This window comes from Saimiri boliviensis, chromosome 19 (genome assembly GCF_048565385.1).
Source record: "Saimiri boliviensis isolate mSaiBol1 chromosome 19, mSaiBol1.pri, whole genome shotgun sequence".
NCBI lineage: Eukaryota > Metazoa > Chordata > Mammalia > Primates > Cebidae > Saimiri > Saimiri boliviensis.
Window position 1 is genome coordinate 22,918,338 of NC_133467.1, and position 19,844 is coordinate 22,938,181.

Here is a 19,844-nt window from a genome sequence, read left to right on the forward strand (position 1 = left end):
CCTGGTTTAGTCTTGGGAGGCTGTAAGTGTCCAGGAATATGGTCTTCTAGATTTACTGGTTTATTTGCACAGAGGTGTTTATAGTAATCTCTGACGATAGTTTGTATTTCTGTGGGATCAGTGGTGATCTCCCTTTATCATTTTTTATTGCATCTATTTGAATCTTCTCTCTTTTCTTTTTTATTAGTCTTTTTAGTCTTGATTTTAGAATTTGTGACAACGAGAGCAATGGTTAGTCAAGGACTAATTATTTCCTGCTACTAAGGCAAGAATCTTCTGAATACGGAATCAAATGCTCTGGGAATAGGGAAGATTTCCAGTCTGATTGGTGGAAACAGGCACTATGCCTGATTTGGTGTTTTTGCATAGTTCTTTCCCTGGTGTTTTATCTGATTCTGTGCTGGTATATCAGAATTCTATAGACTGGGTAATTTATAAATAATAGAAATTTATTTCACAGTTCTGGAGGCTGGGAAGTATAAGGTCAAGGTGCCAACAGGTTTGGTGTTGGTAATGGCCTTGTGTTCACTTCCAAGGTAGCTCTTGAAGGCGACATCTTTTGAAGGGGAGGAATACTGTTCCTTACATAACAGAAGAGTGGAAGGGCCAAGCAAGGGAGAACCCACTCCTGGATGGCTTTTATAAAGGCATTAAAGCACCCATGCAGATGGAGCCTTTGTGACATAATCACCTCATAAAGGCTCTACTTTCCAATAGCATTACACTGGCAATTAAATTTTAACATGCGTTTTGAAGGGGACAGACATTCAAACCATAGAATCTGGCTCATACAGTTTTCTCACTTGCATGTGCTGATCACCTTGAGGGAGACCTTCTGCTGGTCTCCATGATTATTCTTCTATGCAGCTCACTCCTTTCTGATACCTTATCATACAAATTCTAGTTTCCTTGTTCTTGCAGTCTGAGCTTCACCTCCTCATGTAGGAGGAGTTCTCTAGGATTTATCCGATCCCTTCCTCGCCACATGCTGTGGTCTGAGAACTCTCAAGGTAGTCAACTCGGGCAATCATAGGTCTTGCGTCATTTTTTTTCTCATCTCTTAGAGATGACTGTCCTTGGTTGCCTGATATCCAGTAGTGTCTTGAAAACTATTGTCATTCTATTTGTTTGTTTATTTTGGGTTGTTTTAGAAGGCAACATACATTCAGTCCCCGTTACTTACTCAGTTTTGGTCAAAAGGGCAAGTCCCAGCATAGGTTTCAACTATTATTCCATTTCATAGGTGAGGAAACTGAGGCACCAAGAGATTAAGTTTGTTTTCCAAGCTTTCACAGCTTGCTAGTAATAGAGCTAGAATTCAAATACTAGCTCTTGAATACTTGAGCAGTATAACTTCAGAATCTACAATTGTAATTACTACTGTCTGCTTTCTTATTACTTTGAAGTTTGCTGAGAACTGTGACAAACATCTCATTAAATTTTTTGTAGCTCACATGAAGAGAATGTGAATGTCCAATGGTCCTTAACTCCACATCCCCGTAATATTTACATTTTCAAAAGAATATGCTTATTTATTCAGTATGCTTATTTATCTGTCATGTACTATTAAGTGTATGATAGAAATATCATATATTCTAATAATCAAAAATGAGAAATATTTATGAAGTATAGCAGAAGCTGTTTTTAGTTATTAACTCTTTGTTTTACTCTACCTTGAAATTTTCTGGCTTGGTTTTTCTAAGTTGTTCTAAATTTTTGCCAACTTCTTTTAATCCATTGCTCAGACTGTTACCAATGGCCTAAAAGTTTCCCTTATTTAAACCTTTGTATCCATTCATCAAAAACTGGGACATACGGTGGTTATTTATAGGTAAATCACTTAAAAACGAAGAGCTGTAAGTAATTTAATACCTTTCATTTTTCCTTCTGGAAGCATTCAGAGGTCTTTCCATTAGCTTTTAGATTCCAATTTGTTCTTGTTAGAACTTTTGTTTGTCCCTGAGTGCCTAACTATTAGGTAGCCAGGAGAGATATGTGGGAAAGTACTTTTGTTTACTGCTGCATTACAGGTAACTAGAAACAGTGCTTGAGATGGTGGCTTAATATTGTTAAATGAATGAGTGAATGGATGGATGAATGAATCAAGCTAGTGGCCAGCTGGAGGAGCCTAAGGAAGACTAGACTAGACTGGGCAAACATATGCTGTAGATAGCATATTCAGTATGACGTGAGTACCAAGCACCCAGGCAATTGAGTCTTGACTATATTGCGCCTGGCTTTGGGATATGGGTATGTTCTACTTACATTTGAATACAGTTGAGTTTTGATTTCAGAATTTGCCGTACTTAAAATAAGGAAATCATACCGATGCTAGGAAGATACTAGAAAATTGAGTTTATTCTTTCTTTTACTTATACTGTCTTCACTGGAAATATTAAATAGGTGTTACAATGAAGAGGCAATTCTTAAGTGCACTAGTATTTCAAACATTTTTAAAAAATGAAAACACATAAAAAGCATTAACTAGAACTGCCAGGCAAAACAGCTCTCCTGTTTGATAGTTTCCATCAGTCCTCAGTTTAATTACCACATTATTCTGCCAGCTTTCTCCAGAAATAATTGACTGAATGAAGTCATTTCATTTGATATTTACAAACACTAGACTTGTAAAGGGGGTATCTGTCAATTCCCCTTTGGCTTGGAAATGACTAAGGCTAACCTGGCAGTACACAACTGCTATTTTAGGCTCAGCATATTTTCATAGTTACCGACTTGGAGAAGGAAAGAGAGGCAGGTAAAACTTATGGCCTTTGTGCTCAGTCTTGTAATTTTGTAATTTTTGATATGAAAAATGAGGAAGTAAAACCCTGATTTGCTCTAAGACACAAAGAGGTTGGAAGTAATGTTTTTGTGTGTGGTTGTTAGAATATCTTGTTAAATTATGAATAGTCTAGAAGGAATCTGCAAAGCTTTGGGTATCTATAGTGAAAGCTTAAACTGGTTTATCAGTCATGATAAAAATGAATTACAAAGGTCAGTCTGTTAATGTTATTGACTTAATGTTCTGGAATAAAGTGTTTTTCATTTGTATTAAATAATGAGATATGACTTTGAAGGGTTAATGTCAACTGGTTAGCAGATAAGTTGAAGATTAGGCTGGAAATTATTTTATCTCAGGCAGCCAACAGGATATTTCAAAAGACAAGGTCCATATACTTGGAATTTTTAAAGAATTGAAGTAAAACACCAGATTGTACCACTATAGATTCAGGTTTATAAATGTCAGTCCCTACTACATAGAAAAAAGTGATTCAGAAGTGTCTGGTCGTCTGCAGAAAGAATTCCAACTATAGAAATATTTACAATGTGATGTTTTCATAGTGGGTATTTATAGTCTTAATATACTGAAGGGTAGGGAGATTGGAAGAAAGATTATTTTGGGCAAAGTGCCTATTTAAAAAAACAACAATAGTAGAAGTGATAAACACCTTAAGAGGCATATAAGAAGTGAGATGGATCAGGCACGGTAGCTCACGCCTGTAATCCCAGCACTTTGGGAGGCCGAGGCAGGTGATCACCTTAGGTCAGGAGTTTGAGACCAGCCTGCAACATGGCAAAACCCTATGCCTACTAAAAATACAAAAATTTGCCAGGCATGGTAGTGCATACCTGTAGTACCAGCTACTTGGGAAGCTGAGGCAGGAGAATTGCTTGAACTTGGGAGGTGGAGATTGCAGTGAGCCGAGACCATGCCATTGAACTCCAGCCTGGGCGACTGAGCGAGATGCCTTCTCAGACAAAAAAAAGAAGTGAGATCATTGAAGTTAACATAATTATGAAGAGTATAGAAAGAATGAACTCAGAATTATTTCTTATTTGAATCTACATTTCAGTTACACAGATGAAATCTCTTAAAGATGAATCCAGAGTAATCGAAAGTGTATTTTCATCCATAGTACATCAGTAATTTCAGTTCAGTCATCTCAATGACAACTTATACATTTGGTAAAAACTTATTTTCATTGTATATGGTAGTAGCTGGTTGTGCAGAACATGAAGGCTGTACAGTTTTTTGAGGCCTCCTTAAGTAAAAAGTAGATGCAGCACTGTAAATACACACTTAGTTCTTGGGACTTGGAAGCCCAATGAGAAGCCCGCAAGCTTGAGCTTTAGTAGTTTCAGATCAGTCTGCTTCTGGTTAACAAATTTAATTTCATTTATATAGAGTGAAAAGATTCACTGTAAGTAAAGAGTAACTAGAATATGAATGTGGTGGAAAGAGGAGTAGATTGTGATTTAAGACCTGGGTTCTAGCCTAGACTGACTCATTCATTTTCATTGCTCATTTACTGAATATCAGCATTGTAAAAGGTATTATGGAAGTGGCTGTGAATACAAAGGTCCTGTGCTTACAGAATAAAGTACTCCATGCTTAATCTAAATTTAGGAAATAGTATAGTATACACTCTACTCTTCTTAGTGAGACACGGTAGGCTTTGGCATATTAATGGCTCTGAGGGGTTTTACTGTTAACAAAAACAAACACATCATAAACATACAAGGTTTAACTTCATTTATTCCAGTTTTTAGGTTCTTTTCTTTTTTAATTTGTATAACACATACTGACATCACCTGGAAGACATTTTGGAAAATGCTGTTATAAGAAATTTTCTCATTCTGCTTTCTTGACTATTATAGCCGTTCTTAGGTTTTCCTCTTTGGTCAAGTAGAAACTCTTGTCAGGTAAATGGAATCAATGGTCTAGCAGTGTATTTTAGACAGACGTGTATACTTTGGACTCAGCTCGCAGTTCTTATTAAATGACACCACCCATCAAGCAGATATTGCCTGTGTGGGGTGTGATAGGTGCTTAACTGGGATGTAGGGACTGGCTTTTCACAGCCAAGGCTTGTTCTTCCTGATTCCTGAGAAAACTTTCCTTTAAGCAGTCTTCACTTGTCTTAAACGAGCTTTTTGCATTAGTGGTGTTGCCTTCTGTGCTTGTTTATAGAGGTTACTACACTTGAGTGTGAATACCACCCAAGCAGCCTATGAAAGAGTTGGAGGCTCAAGCAAAAGTAAGATTCTATTCCTTCTTCAGAATATTTCTGAATGTGGAGGCTGCCTGAAAGGAGGCCTCTTGCCAAGTATGGTTTGGAATTTAAACTTAATGCCCTTCACCACACCTTTTTAAGGGTAATTACCACTTAACCAAACATTTCTGAGTTCCTTATAAATTGGCCCCCTCAGTCATTTAACCATTTTAGTAGCTCTTCTCTGAACTCAGTCCAAGTTTTCCACAATTCTGGTAACAAGGGACTCTGCAGGGAAATCAGTGTCCAGGTGCGGCAACCTTGCCAGGGCATTTGGTGGGGTGGGAGGGAACAAGACAAGGATGATAATCATCTAATATCCCTTAGGCTCTCATAAATGTATGGCAGCTTTCCAAGTAACAGAGTTGAGCTCACAGTAAATGAGTAGGCAAGTAGACTAGAAACAGCTCCTTCCTTCGTTTAGGTGGAAGAAAAGCCAATGGCCACTAGCCTGCAAGCAAGTACTGATGATGTGTGTGCATTTGAAGAAATCCTTCACTTTTAGGATTAACATTATAGCCATATTTAACAGTAAGAAATCATTCTAAAGCAAAGGTTGAGAAGTTCTTAAACAAGGGTATTCCATGGAAAGGCAATGGCCTAATCCAATGTTAGTTACTATTGCCTTTTTTTAAGCATTGGCACGGTTTTTATGTAAATAAGGTCATGAAAGTTATGTCTGTTACTTTTGTTTTCTCAGTATTTGATGGGCCTGAAAAGAAGTCTGATGAAACAGATGTTACTTGAAGCTGAGTGACTTTCTCAGGATCAAGCAAATAAGCAAATGGAGGAGTCAGAATTATATCCCAGGTATGTATAGTTTCAAGCCCTATACTTCTTACTTGACTGTAAACAAACAAAGCAAATAAAACAAAAATACTCCTGCTCTCACATCCTGTGTCTAACACTGGTTCAAAAAGTAAAATGTTAACAATTATTGACAAGTCTTTTTTTTGTTAATTTTGTTACTGTCTTATTATGTCCATATTTTTTTAAAAAATTCTGGTTATTAGTTTACCTTTTTTTTCCATAACTCTCTTTTATATCAAAAAATAAGATTCCAAAGACATCAGCATCTGGTACTTAGGTGAAAGTACCTTATGTTAGTTTGTTGGGGTTCTGGGTGATCCTAACAAGGATACTGGTAAACGATAATAGATTTAAGTACAAAATCAATAATAAATTCTTGAAAAATGTAGGGTACTTTTATTTGTTGATATTTGGGACATTAAAACAAATATTTAAAGATCCGATTCCAAAGCTAATTAAATATATGTATAACAGACCACCCTAAGAAATACATTAGGCCGGGCGCGGTGGCTCAAACCTGTAATCCCAGCACTTTGGGAGGCCGAGGTGGGTGGATCACAAGGTCGAGAGATCGAGACCATCCTGGTCAACATGGTGAAACCCCGTCTCTACTAAAAATACAAAAAATCAACTGGGCATGGTAGCACGTGCCTGTAATCCCAGCTACTCAGAAGGCTGAGGCAGGAGAATTGCCTGAACCCAGGAGGTGGAGGTTGTGGTGAGCCGAGATCACGCCATTGCACTCCAGCCTGGGTAACAAGAGTGAAACTCTGTCTCAAAAAAAAAAAAAAAAAAAAAAAGAAATACATTATTAAGTTACTTATGCATGGAGTTATGTATCCTTGTGGCCACTAATGTTTGAACCATATTTAAAATGCATAAATATTGTTATAAAACAAAACTAGGCAAGGAGAACCATACCAGAAGGAGTATAATAGTTAACAACAAACATGCATATGGTTGTAGCATTTTAAAGATACTTTTTGTAATAATGAGAGTTTAAGATCTCAACTGAAATGCAATTATTTCTCACAATTAGAAAATTATCTGTTACTAAGATTCTCAATTTACCATTACTGGCATGGGATCACATGGCTGTTACTATTGGAATTGGGCTTTTGTTCTAAGCTCCTTGCTCTATCATAGATTTCTCCCTGATCATCATGGGATGATTGTTTCCTTAACAATAATCTTACAATCAAGTGAGTCTTTTCAGGGAGTAGAATACTAATATTGACTCAGAATTCTTCTTTTCTTCTCTGGTCTAACAACTCTTTGTACCAGTCCTATCCTGCTGTAGAGGTTGAATTCTGTAGATCCGTGTCTACTTTGAACACAGCTGGACTCTCAGGTAGTTTGGTCTTTGGGGGCTGATATACCTAAAATAACTTTGAATAGTTAAATCTGACCACGTGTGATATGGCAGTTGCCTTTTAATTTTAATGGAATATTTTAGAGCATTTTTATGGAAAAGCTCTTAAAGTTCTTTTTTTCACTACCTTAATGAAAGGGGAAAATGTGTTGCTGTAGCTGTTATTTTTTATAATAAATTTAAAGGAGTTCCTACAAATCTTAACAAGTAAAATCAAATATTTAATGCTTTTGGCAGAATGCCTTTATAGAATTTCCAGAACAAAATAAAATGTTCTATAGTTAAACTTGAATAAATCAGACTGAATTTCTAAGGGTACTTACATCATGTATCAATATTTTCAAGTTAATTTGATGTAAGGAATCATCAAACAGCATCCTGACAGTAGTTACTGTTGCAACAGAAAAGATTTATGCTCACATTTTAAACCAGAACAAAAAGCTAGATTCACAAATATGAGTCTTCCAGATAGAAACCCAATTGTTTTGTTGTTTTTTAAAACACCACCTTTCTTTGATAAATGCAAATCAGGATAGCCTCTAATACTTGCTCTTGATGTATTCTACAATTATAAAAGTTATTGCGTGTATTCTAACTCTGAGACTTTGTGAAGGCTGGTACATTTAGACTAGGAGCAGTGACATGCTGATAATGTCACTTTAATAAAGGGCTCTCCAGAAAGAAAACAAAAAACCTGATTGTTGATTTCCATAGTGTAAATATGAATAATGGAGTTAATAAAAGATATATACAATCACCTCTTACCAGCTGATGTCAATGGCATCAACCAGCTCCAGGAGACTACAGAAGAGGAATGACTTTATATTTGTTAAACATGCAACATGGAAGCAATCAGTTATAAAGGCCCAAGTTTAACAGGAAAAAAATGGTTTAACTAGGTAAGATGGACTAATACCATTACTTTGGGCACATACCTCCTGGTAAAGTTTTGACAGGATTTAGTCACCTTATCTAATGGTGCATTTTGAACAAATGCCTAGTATAAACTTAAGTAGCTGTAGAATTAGTGGCTTGACGAAATGAACATAAATAGAAAAAATTTAAGTGGTGACTTTTTATTTATGTTGCTTGTTACTCATGAAGAATTTTTACCATTGCTTTGCTCTGAATAAGCTTTGAGTTGGATCCTTGAAAATCATCATCATTTTTATGATAGTTCTAGGAAAGATGTTTTCCAGGAAAAGTATTTTATTACTATAATTGTAGCTAATATTCATTTTGACAGTTTCTGTTCTTATGTATTATCTCATTGAATCTGCACAACTTTCTTACTATCTTTTCCATTTTTCAGATGAGAAAACTGAGGGACAAAGAATTTGAGTAACTTGTCCAAATTACCACATCTAGTAATTGGGTTAACCCAGACAGTCTGACTAAAGGGTTTGTGTTGTTAGTCAATACATTCTTATGCTTCAAATGTGTTTTTTTGAAGAAAGCTAGTCATTACTTAGCCAATCATTTCAGATATTTTAATATTCTTTACAGTAATTGAAATTATGTAAGATTCTTTCAGCATATGCGGACAGGAGACCTAGTGAACCTGTTACTTATATTCAGAGGGGCAGACAGTTTGTAAAGGGCACAAATTTTAAGGTTAGAACAGTTCTGGGCCAGATAATCTTTAGATTACATTAATAAAATGGAGATTAAATAGTAATATGGCTAAACTATATTCTTGCTTTTAGTTAATAGAAATCATCTGTCAAGAAACTATAAATTTGTACTCTTTATATTGCTGCCTAGGCCAGAAAGAATTTAAGGTGCCTTAAAAATACACATGCAGATATATATATGTACACATACATACACGTAAATATATATGTATATGTGTGCAACTATATTATATATATGAAAATAAAGAAACATAATTTAAGGAAAAATAAGACTAGGAAAAAGAATACATAGCAGAGAATGAGGGTAGTACACAAACACTGTCTTTCCAGGTCTTACATACTTTCTAGAGCTGGATCATAATTTTTGCTCTGAATCTTTTCAAAACCAAAACAGAGGGGAGGAATGATATGCAGTGTAATGTTCTGTTTTGTTTTTTAAAGTAGTTAAGCATAGGAAAAGTTTCTTTTATAAGTGATAATAAAGGTTATATTGTGAAATTTAGTGAGCAATATACTCAACATATTTAGAGTACAATGCATGTTTTGCCATTAAAAAAATATATATATATGTGTATATATATATTATATATATGTGTATATATATATATTATATATGTGTGTATATATATAATTATATATACATATATATGTATAATTATATATATATGTATAATTATATATATACACACATATATAATATATATATATTATATATATATATGGCACTGATTGATTATTATAATTCTGTGGCCAAACAGAATGGTCAAATACTGCAGCCCAGGTATATAAGTAGCAACAGCTTTGTCTGGCTACCTAATGCTAAAATGGATGGATAGATAATTATGTGCTACAGTTGATGGCATATCCTTTTAGTCAAGGAATTAATTTCTACTTTTTAATTTGATGAGCTTTTGTTAAAGATTTCAGAAGAAAGATCTTTTTGATTCAAATTATGTAGCACCTAGAGTTAGCAAGGTATTAGCATATAACATAAAAAAACACACACTCAAATTAGATAATTGAGAAAAATTTAATGAAGGGACCATTTACGAAGGTATGAGCTATGTTAAGGGAAATTAACAAGGAATGATAGCAACTGCTAGGAGCCATGATCATTAAGGCCACAGGAACGAGAAAAGGAAGTGGTAACCAGAATCCAAGAACTTGATGGCTGTTTCTTGCTAAAGTTGTAGTTGTAGAAGATACCTTGACAGGAGCTGTGGCCCTCTGTAGGGAAAGTCAGCCACTGCCATCCTGTTGCCTGAGGAAGGGAGCCGGAGGAATAAATACCCCAACCTTTTTCTCTTCTCAGCCACTCACTCCTGCTAGTGCCTAACCCAACAGGAAGGGCCTCGCAGGGCACAAAACAGAAAAAAAGAAAGATAGTAAATTTATTTGGAAGGGCAAATGGAGACTATCTAGCACAGTGTATATATTTCTTCATTAAAAAAATTTTTATTTGGAGGAAATTTTTAAAAATAAACAAATACAGGAAACAAAGCATGAACCTGTATTGCCAGCACACAGAATATAAACAACTATTAACATTTTTCCCCAATCCCAGCCCCTAGGAACCACTAATTTGATTACTGTTGCTGTAGTTTTGAATTCCCACCAGTAATGTATGAGAGTTCCAGTTGCTTCACATCTTTGCCAGCACTTGGTATTATCATTAAAAAGAAATTGGCCGGGCGCGGTGGCTCAAGCCTGTAATCCCAGCACTTTGGGAGGCCGAGGCAGGTAGATCACAAGGTCAAGAGATTGAGACCATCCTGGTCAACATGGTGAAACCCCATTTCTACTAAAAATACAAAAAATTAGCTGGGCATGGTGGCACGTGCCTGTAATCCCAGCTACTCAGGAGGCTGAGGCAGGAGAATTGCCTGAACCCAGGAGGCGGAGGTTGCGGTGAGCCGAGATCATGCCATTGCACTCCAGCCTTGGTAACAAGAGCAAAACTCCGTCTCAAAAAATAAATAAATAAATAAAAATAAAAAATAAAAAATAAACAAAAAAAGAAATTGAGGCTTTCAATAGGTATATAGTGGTATCTCATTGTGATTTTATTTTGCGCTCCCCTAATGGCATCTGATGTTGAGCATCTTTTCATGTCCTTATTTGCCATCTATATAATTTCCTTGGTGACTTGTCTATTCAAATATTTTTTTCCCATTTTTACGCTATTTAGTATGTCTTCTTGTTATTGAATTTTGAGGGTTCATTTTTACTTCACAAGAAAGTAATGACCATCCTTCTTTGAACAAAGTTTAAAGCATGGGCAGGGGCAAGACATATGGCCTACCTACTTCAAGCATTATAACTTTGTAAGCAAAAGATGGAGCTTTAGCTATGGAGAAACCCTTAGAGGCCTGAGAGGTCAATATACCCTAAACAATTTGTTTTCAGAGTGAGGCTATTGGGACAGAATTAAATACAAATAGTTCTTTAAGGGTAGTATCTTAGTCTCTTCAGGCTACTGAAACAAAGTACTATAGCCTGGGTGGCTTGAATAACAAGCTTTTATTCTCATAGTTTTTGAAGGTTGGAAGACTAAGATCAGGGTGCCTGTATGGTTGGTATCTTAACAAGGGCCCTCTTCCTGGTTTCCAGATGGCTGTCTTCTAGTGTCCTCACATGGCAGAGAGAAAGAGAGAGAATCTCCTGTCTTCTGTCTCTTATAAGAGCACTAATCTCATGACCTTTTACTCCCAAAGGCCCCCTCTCCAAATCCTATCACACTGAGCACTAGGGTTACAACATACGAGTTTTGGCGGGGGTTGGGGGTGTGAGGTGGGCATGGACACATTCAGCCCATAGCAGGTGGCCTTACATTATCTTTTACCTGGCTTGTAGCCAGGCTTTAAAACAACTGTCATATTGCAAGTAAGACTATTAAGTCTCTCGTGGAAAAGCATGTCCTCCACCCTTCTTCTTTTCTCTCCAAATACATACCACTTTCCCACCTCCGTCTAAAATATTCTAATTTACGTTTTATTGAAATTTGTACCAAGGCTTTTGTTAATGAACCATTTTCTGTTTTATAGGGGCTTTAAAAGGGACATGATATACAAAATACCAAAGCATAGGTTAAATTAATTTGTGCCTATGTACTGAACCAGGAAAAGTTTGTATTTTTAAACAGAAGAAAAAAGAAGAGGAAGATGAGAGAGGATGAGTTAAGAAGATAAAATAAACATTTCAAAATCTTATTCCAGTAGTACTAAAATCTCTCTTGCTCTCAGAAACTTTAGAGCCAGCTAGGTCTGGATTTTTTTTTTTTTTTTTTTTTTTTTTGTAGCTTAAAGCAACTTTCCTGTCAATGCTCTATCTAACCTCTGTCACTAGAAAGCTATGTGCTGGCAAACTGGCCTCTACAGTTCAAGGTTGGAGAACCCTAGCCAGTGCCCCGAGGGTGGGACAGAACATAGGCGCCAAGCAGTATCCTCAGGCTGCTAATTTGCTGGACACACAGAGTCCTGTTCTGCAACCTCCCCCTAGGTTGTGGGTGAGTGGAACCCATTAACATTTAAAAATATTTGCAGAAATCAGGGGGGAAAAGGTATTTCTGGAGGGCCAGTACTCAGTGCACTTTCATGCGTGCCAAAGTTTGCTGGCATGGCTCAGGCTTTGATAGAGAACATCTGGGCGACTGCTGCTGCAGCATGTAGATGGGGCGGAGGGCAGGGAACAAAGAGGGCTTGTGAGAGAATGCTCAAGTGGAGGAAATGCTCTCTGAGAAGGAGGCCTTACTTAATGTCTATTCCATGCTCAGCTGGGGGAGGGGAATGAGGAGAGGAATGGAAGGCTTTGCCCTCATCTGGCCTCGATAATGAACACTGGAGACTGAGTGGCAGCATAGAAGTGGCTGGTTGGGCTGCAGAGACCCTTATTTCCACCATTAGACAGACAGGTACTTCAGGGTGAAGATGCAGCCAACAACAGTCACCACTAGCGGCATCCTAATGCTGCTGCTTCTCTTGGAGCCTCTTTGTTGGAAGCCAAGGGAACAGAAGACACACTGGGGAGGATGGAGGATTCTATTTCCATTGGAGACAAATTTGTCATTATTTCTCCTATCGCCAATCCCATTCATATAAAAACAAGATGGCATATTTTGAATAGGTATAGTTCAAACACAAAAGTGCTTTTCAGACTGTTGGAAATTTTCATTTATGAGTAGGATTTTGTATTGGATTCGATTTATGTATGCTTTACCTTACCCAGTATCCATGTATATGTAAGGAAAATCCATCCTTAGACATTTATCAAATCATACCAATGCTGATGTATGATGGGAATCACTAGAGTTCCTTATAAGGATGAATAAAGTAGTACCCCCTTTACTCGGATAATGGTTGTGGCTATAAACTAGCCTAATGTGTTCTCATAAATATGATGTATATATTTCATTTATAATATATTTCCTTATATCTTCCCTTTCCTCCCAGTTCATTGCTTACCTTCTGACTGGGCTCTGAAAGACTAATTCCACATTTTTAATGCTGCCAAGAGCTCTCTTCTCTGTAGACTCATCTAAGACAACAGACATTAACACTTGAAACTGATAGAAGATTGTGATAGCAGTGGAGTCAGTACCAACTGGCCCAAGTATGCCTAGCTTGTGGAATGTTCAGACTCATATAATTCATTCAACAAATACTTATTAAGTGCCTACTGTGTCATGAACTTCAGGGATATGAAATTCAGCAAGATAGTCTTTACTTTTCAGTACCAGGAGCCCCCGATATTATACTTTATATTTCAAATAGTGGATTCTGGTTGCTTGAATATCAGTAGGCAACCTTTTTGTCATTAAATTTCCTTTATTGCTCTGATGCATTTTATTTTATAGTGACTCTGACTACTTCAGATTGTTCACAATATTTTTAAACTTACGTTACTAAGATTGCCCATTCTCCTATTCAAAAACTGTTAGTAAAATAATAAGGTTACTTTGTGGCTTTGAATTTTAGGTGCCTTGGTATCCATGATACATACATGTATATATAGTCATGCACCACATAACGACGTTTCAGTCAAGTACAGACTACATATATGATATTGCTCTCATGAGATTATAATACCAAATTTTAAAAGTCCTTTTTCTATGTTTAGACATATTTAGATATACAAATAATTACCATTGTGTTACAGTTGCCTACAGTATTCAATACAGTCACATATTATACAGGTTTATAGCCTAAAAGCAATAGGTTATTCCATATAGCCTAAGTGTGTAGCAGGCTATACCACTATGTTTAAATCCTATGATGTTCACAAAACAACAAAGCCATCTAATGCATGTCATATTTCTCAGAAGGTATCCCCATTGCTAAGTAACTCCTGACTCTGTATGTGTGTGTGTGTGTATACAAATACATGTGTGTGTGTATGTGTTCCAAAATTAATTTTATAGTTAATATTAGTCCTAAGTTTAGAATTTATTTCAACTCTATGTTAAGAATTACATTTTGCTGAATCACTTGGTAATTTTATTTTTACTTTTTTATTTTACTTTTTCATAATGGCTCTACTAAGTTACATTCCTGCCAACTGTGCATAGCAGTTCTCCTTTCTCTGCATCCTCACCAATTTGTTATTTTTGTCTTTTTGATAATAGCCATTCTAACTGGGTTAAGTCAGTGTTTCCCAATGGTTTTGGTTTGTATTTTCCTGATGATTAGTGATGCTGAACATTTTTTCCTACACCTGTTGGTCATTTATATGTCTTCCCATCCGGTAATCCCATGACTGGGTATATATCCAAAGGAAAATAATTCCAAATGTTAAAACAAGATCTGTCCTCCCATATTTATTGCAACATGATTCACAATAGCCAAAATATGAAATCAACCTATGTGTCCATCAGTAGATAAATGGATAAAGAAAATGTGGTATATAAACAATGGAATCCTATTTAGCCATAAACATGAACAAAATTGTATCATTTGCAGTAACTTGAATGAACTTGGAGGTCATTATGTTAAGTGAAATAAGCCAGGCATAGAAAGATAAATACTGCACATTCTCACTTGTATGTAGAGGCTAAAGAAATTGATCTCATAGAAGTATGGGGTAGAATAGTCATTACTTAGAACTGGAGAAGGGTAAGGGGGTGGGAAGATTAGGGAAAGGTTGGTTAAAATACAAAAACTAGATAGGAAGAATATAGTTCATAGCGCTACAGGGTGACATAACAACAATTTATTCTATATTTTCAAATAGTAGGAGAGAAGATTTTGGATGTTCCCACCACAAAGAATTGATACATGTTTGAGATTATGGATATGCTAATAACCTCAATTTGGTCATTATACATTGTGTACATATGTTGAAGTATCACTATCACACTGTACCCCATAAATGTATAAAATTATCTGTCAATTAAAATAATTTTTAAAAGAAAAAAAGAATTACATTTTGCTGCCAGTACTTTCACATTCCCAATTATTCTTTTAAAAATATATTAAGACATTTATTTACTTTTAAGACTTTCCCTTTTCCTTTCCCTCCTTCCCCCAAGCAGTAAGCCAGATCAATCTGAATGACAAATATATGGTCAGTTACTCCAAGAAAAGCAGTTTTTCAAGCTAAAATAATAGTTGAATATTTCTTCAGATTTTATTAGATATTCTCTCTATACAGTTTGTAATTATAACAAACTATCAGCCTCCTTATTTCAGAACTAATAGACATCTGGTACTATATAGAAATAGAGCCTACAACTGAAACACCAAAATAATGATCTTGACCAATTTCTAGACTGATAAAAACTGTTATTCATATTTTCCAGAAAAGAAATGCACATTAAAACCAATGTTTGCCTCCATCCTCAAACAACTATGTGTATGTTAGCAAGAAACTGTACCTGGGGTGACAAGCTCAATTTCTTTTTGAAGTTAACTTACATTTCTACGAGATTACTGTCTTTTGGACAAAGATCATTCCTAATATATATAAACATCAGTATTTTGAGTATTGTAGATACTTAAATGTTAACTAAAACTTGAATTCCTGAAATCAAAACATCATACAAAATGAGAAAATGGGGTGTTAGTCTTAGTTATGCCAGTAGGTACAGAAATTGACATCAAAATTCTGAAAATAGTCTCACAATATTCTAGCCTATATTCATTGAGAGCAAACCAATATATAGAATGTTTGTTTCTCCCATCTCAAAAGTGTTGGGTCCCTTTTATGTTCCGTGAAGACTTAAATGCCAGATATAATTCATTAGGTTCAAAAGAAAATCTAGAAGTTATTAAATCCAAGAGTGATTCTCTGAAATCACTATCCTGAAGCCAGTAAGTAAGTCTGGACTAAAGCCTTAGAAGATTCTACTCCTATTACATTTTCTTCACCAAGCTAACCATATAAGTCCTTTCAAATTATTTCTCCATTTAAGAGTAGTTCTAGTGGTATGGATCCATATTATAATTTGTTCCTTCATCTGTATCCAATCTCTAATGACATCTAATATTTGATGTCTTTTTCCTTTCTTCCTTTACTAGAAAAGCACATGGGAACTTGTCCTGGTTTGCAAGGCAATTGAAATGACAAAAACACCAGTGATCAGTCTTACAAATGCAATGACTTATTTAAATTGCCCACAGTTACACAGTTGATTTTTAAAGAACTCTTCTGAGTTTGATATAGGGACCTAGCCCCAGTGAAGCATCTCTAGAGTTAAGTACACCTGACATAGTGTTTACCTCGTCATGAGCTGTTCACTGGACTAAAATGTCTGCATACAGAAAAGGAGTTTAGAGTTGCCCAGCTGGACATAATGGGAAGACTGTCCCAGATGCTGCAGATGATCCAAAAGCTCTCTGTTTTCCATGACTGATTTTATAGTCTTATTTTAGCCTACCTCTGGATTGGCTTAGCTGTCTTGTTGAGTCCTTTATCTGCAGAGCACCTCTGCTCTGCGGTTTCAGCCAGCCAGTCCTAGCTTTGGCACATATACATTGAGGCTTTATCAATGGCAGTAAACACTGTCTTTATATATCTTTTATGCAGGGTGATATAACATGTTTACTGGCTGAGCTGCATAAGCATTTCTCCTACAAAACTCTGCAAACAGCCTCCACTGCTGTTCGAGATTCTGAACTGTTTATTTGCCACCCACTTGGCCTCCAGGTCATCCTTATTTAAACTATTTTATCAACCAGGACCCAAGATTAGCAAAACCCACAATTTTTGGCAAAACCCACAATTTTTGTCACAACTCACTCAACAATAACCCAGAGCCTAACATTGATGCAATTCAGTTGTTTTATTTGAATCTTCTACATTCCCATTATATTAATAATACAAACACTACAGTGGTTCTATTGATGTAAGCTCAAGTATTAGCTGATAATTTTGAAAATATGAATTTGCACTTATAACCATAATCTATCATTAACAAAAACTTTCCTGAGTCCTTTAGAAATTTTGTAGCAGATGAAATATCAAGACTTGCCATTATATAGTTGTTCAGAGCTGTGCAAATGATCTTGGACTGGTCATTTTGCCCAAAGAAAGTGATTTTTTCTTTTGTGTAAAATATTATTTTAATTTAAAAATCTAACATGGATGAAGAAACATATCCAAGAAATGAGACTGAAAACACCCCGAGCAGATGTCACAATAAAGCAAAGAAATAAAAATCTAATAGAAGGTGCTGAAGTCATATACTTACAACACAAGGCAACCATACTCTTAATATGATACAAAAAATACTCTGCTTTTATAGTAAAATTGAGCATATCAATACAAGTCTCAATTAAGTGAAAGGTCATTTTAAAAATAGTAATATGTGGCCAGGCGCGGTGGCTCAAGCCTGTAATCCCAGCACTTTGGGAGGCTGAGGTGGGTGGATCACGAGGTCAAGAGATCGAGACCATCCTGGTCAACATGGTGAAACCCCGTCTCTACTAAAAAATACAAAAAATTAGCTGGGCATGGTGGTGCGTGCCTGTAATCCCAGCTACTCAGGAGGCTGAGGCAGGAGAATTGCCTGAACCCAGGAGGTGGAGATTGCGGTGAGCCGAGATCGCACCATTGCACTCCAGCCTGGGTAACAAGAGCGAAACTCCGTCTCAAAAAAAAAAATAGTAATATGTATAAGTTTACATAAAACTGACAATCCTTAGGGCAATATTTATTTTTCCATTTTAAAATGAATGTAGGATTAGCGGTTCTGTAAAGCAGTGAATCCCCTTTCAGGAATCTTAAGTTTATCCAAACTAAAGTTATTGCTCCTAAGAGAACGGATAACAACAAAGGTCTAATATAGTCATTGCAATGAAGTCTTTTGGTGGAACCACTCAAGCTAGTATTCCAGTGTTTACAGTCTGGTTTTTTTGGGCTCCATTTACCGCAGAGGAGATTAAAGACCACAATTCATCTCCTTCCTGCAACATGCCTCATGGGGAGAATATGTTGTCCCTGGTGATGTTTAAATAGTTCTCCAGCTGGTATGTTTCTATAGGTGCTTTTCAACCTTTTTATAACCTCTGCCCTTTTTTTGATAAAGCAAAATCTCATATTTCTCTGGAAATTATTTTATGCCCTGTCTGCAAAAAGCGAAAACCAAATAGGTGAAGAGAATGGGAGTGAGGATTGCTCTGTTTGTTTTCTGGGTTCCTTTACCAGTCAAGAAAATTATACTGAACCTTTTTCTTTCTGTAGGTTTTGGAAAATCCTTTATCATTTTTTTTGTTTCTAAATATTTAAAAAAATAGAATGTTGAACATGTTTTATTCAAATTATATGCATTCCCTTCCTAGGTTCTATTGCCTCCCTCTAGACATGCAGCTTGTCAGCAGTTTCTCAGATGTTTAGAATAAACTAAATTTGGGGAGCCCAAGATATGTTATTAGCCCTTTCAAGGATAAAAACATGGATTTGGCTTATGTATATGTGAATATTATAACCTAGTTTCTTATCTATTGAACAAATAGTTTTCAGATAAGATGGGCAACAACTGACTTCAGAAGACAATGAAGACTGTTGTATCATTCTCCACTTAATCCAGCCAAGTACACATGAAGGAATTCTTCAGGGGTATATTGAAACTCTTAGTTAGAAATACTCTGAAGGCTATTGTACTTTCACCTTTATTGCTGAAAGAAAGACTCTGGGCAATAACAACTTGTTTGAGATGATTTGCCAGCAACTGTATGAATGGCAAGTCCTGATATCTCATTTGCTACCAAATTTCTGAATGCTTCAGGAAAGGTTATTAATGGCATATCATGATTATAAGTACCAATTCATATATTCAAAATTGTCAGCTGATACTTGAACTTACATCAGTGGAACTACTTGAATGTTTATGTTGTGCAGTGTTCCTTTTGTCTTCTTTAGCTGATAAACTTCTTCACTGTCAGATGGTAATACAGTTTGATATCCTTTACCCATAGTGTTCTTAGAAGCATCTGTAGTTATTATTTAAATCTGTTTTTTTTGATGCTAGTCCTATCTTCATTTACATGGTTACCAATAATCAATAATTTTACTTAGAAAAACAGAAGATTTAATTGGAGTTTCTGGACTTGTCATGCTCTCTCATTTATAATAATAGCACACTACTCCTCTCTGCTTAGTACATATAACCTTTTGTAAAATCTTTTGGTCACATCTCTGATCCCTTGGATTAGACATTTTTTCAGTTCTTGTTGTGTGCCAGACACTGGGTTAAGCATTCACATTTGCGTGCCACTTAATTCCCATAGTTCCCATAGCAGTCCACCAAGGTAGTCAGTGTTACCCCACTTTCCAGGTTCAGAAAGTTGAGTGACTTGTCCAAGGTCACTCAATTAGTGAGTGATGAAGCCAGAATTCAAACTCAAATCTGTCTGACTCCAAAGCCTCTGGTCTGCAATGTGACTCCATATAGCCTTCAGCACTAACATTGGACCTTTTATCTTACAGGATCCTGAGGATCCTCATTGAACTACTAGAGCCAATCAATTTACTTCACCTATT

At 36.1% G+C, this 19,844-nt stretch overlaps 1 long non-coding RNA gene across 3 annotated transcripts in view; it reads left to right on the forward strand.

The window, feature by feature from the left end:
* LOC104650946 (uncharacterized) overlaps positions 1-19,844 on the forward strand; it is a 313,310-nt gene that overhangs the window by 13,571 nt on the left and 279,895 nt on the right. For all 3 annotated transcript variants that reach the window (XR_012515011.1, XR_744526.3, XR_012515012.1), the window contains exon 2: positions 5,755-5,864. This is a non-coding gene — a long non-coding RNA (uncharacterized LOC104650946). The remainder of the gene's footprint in view (positions 1-5,754; positions 5,865-19,844) is intronic.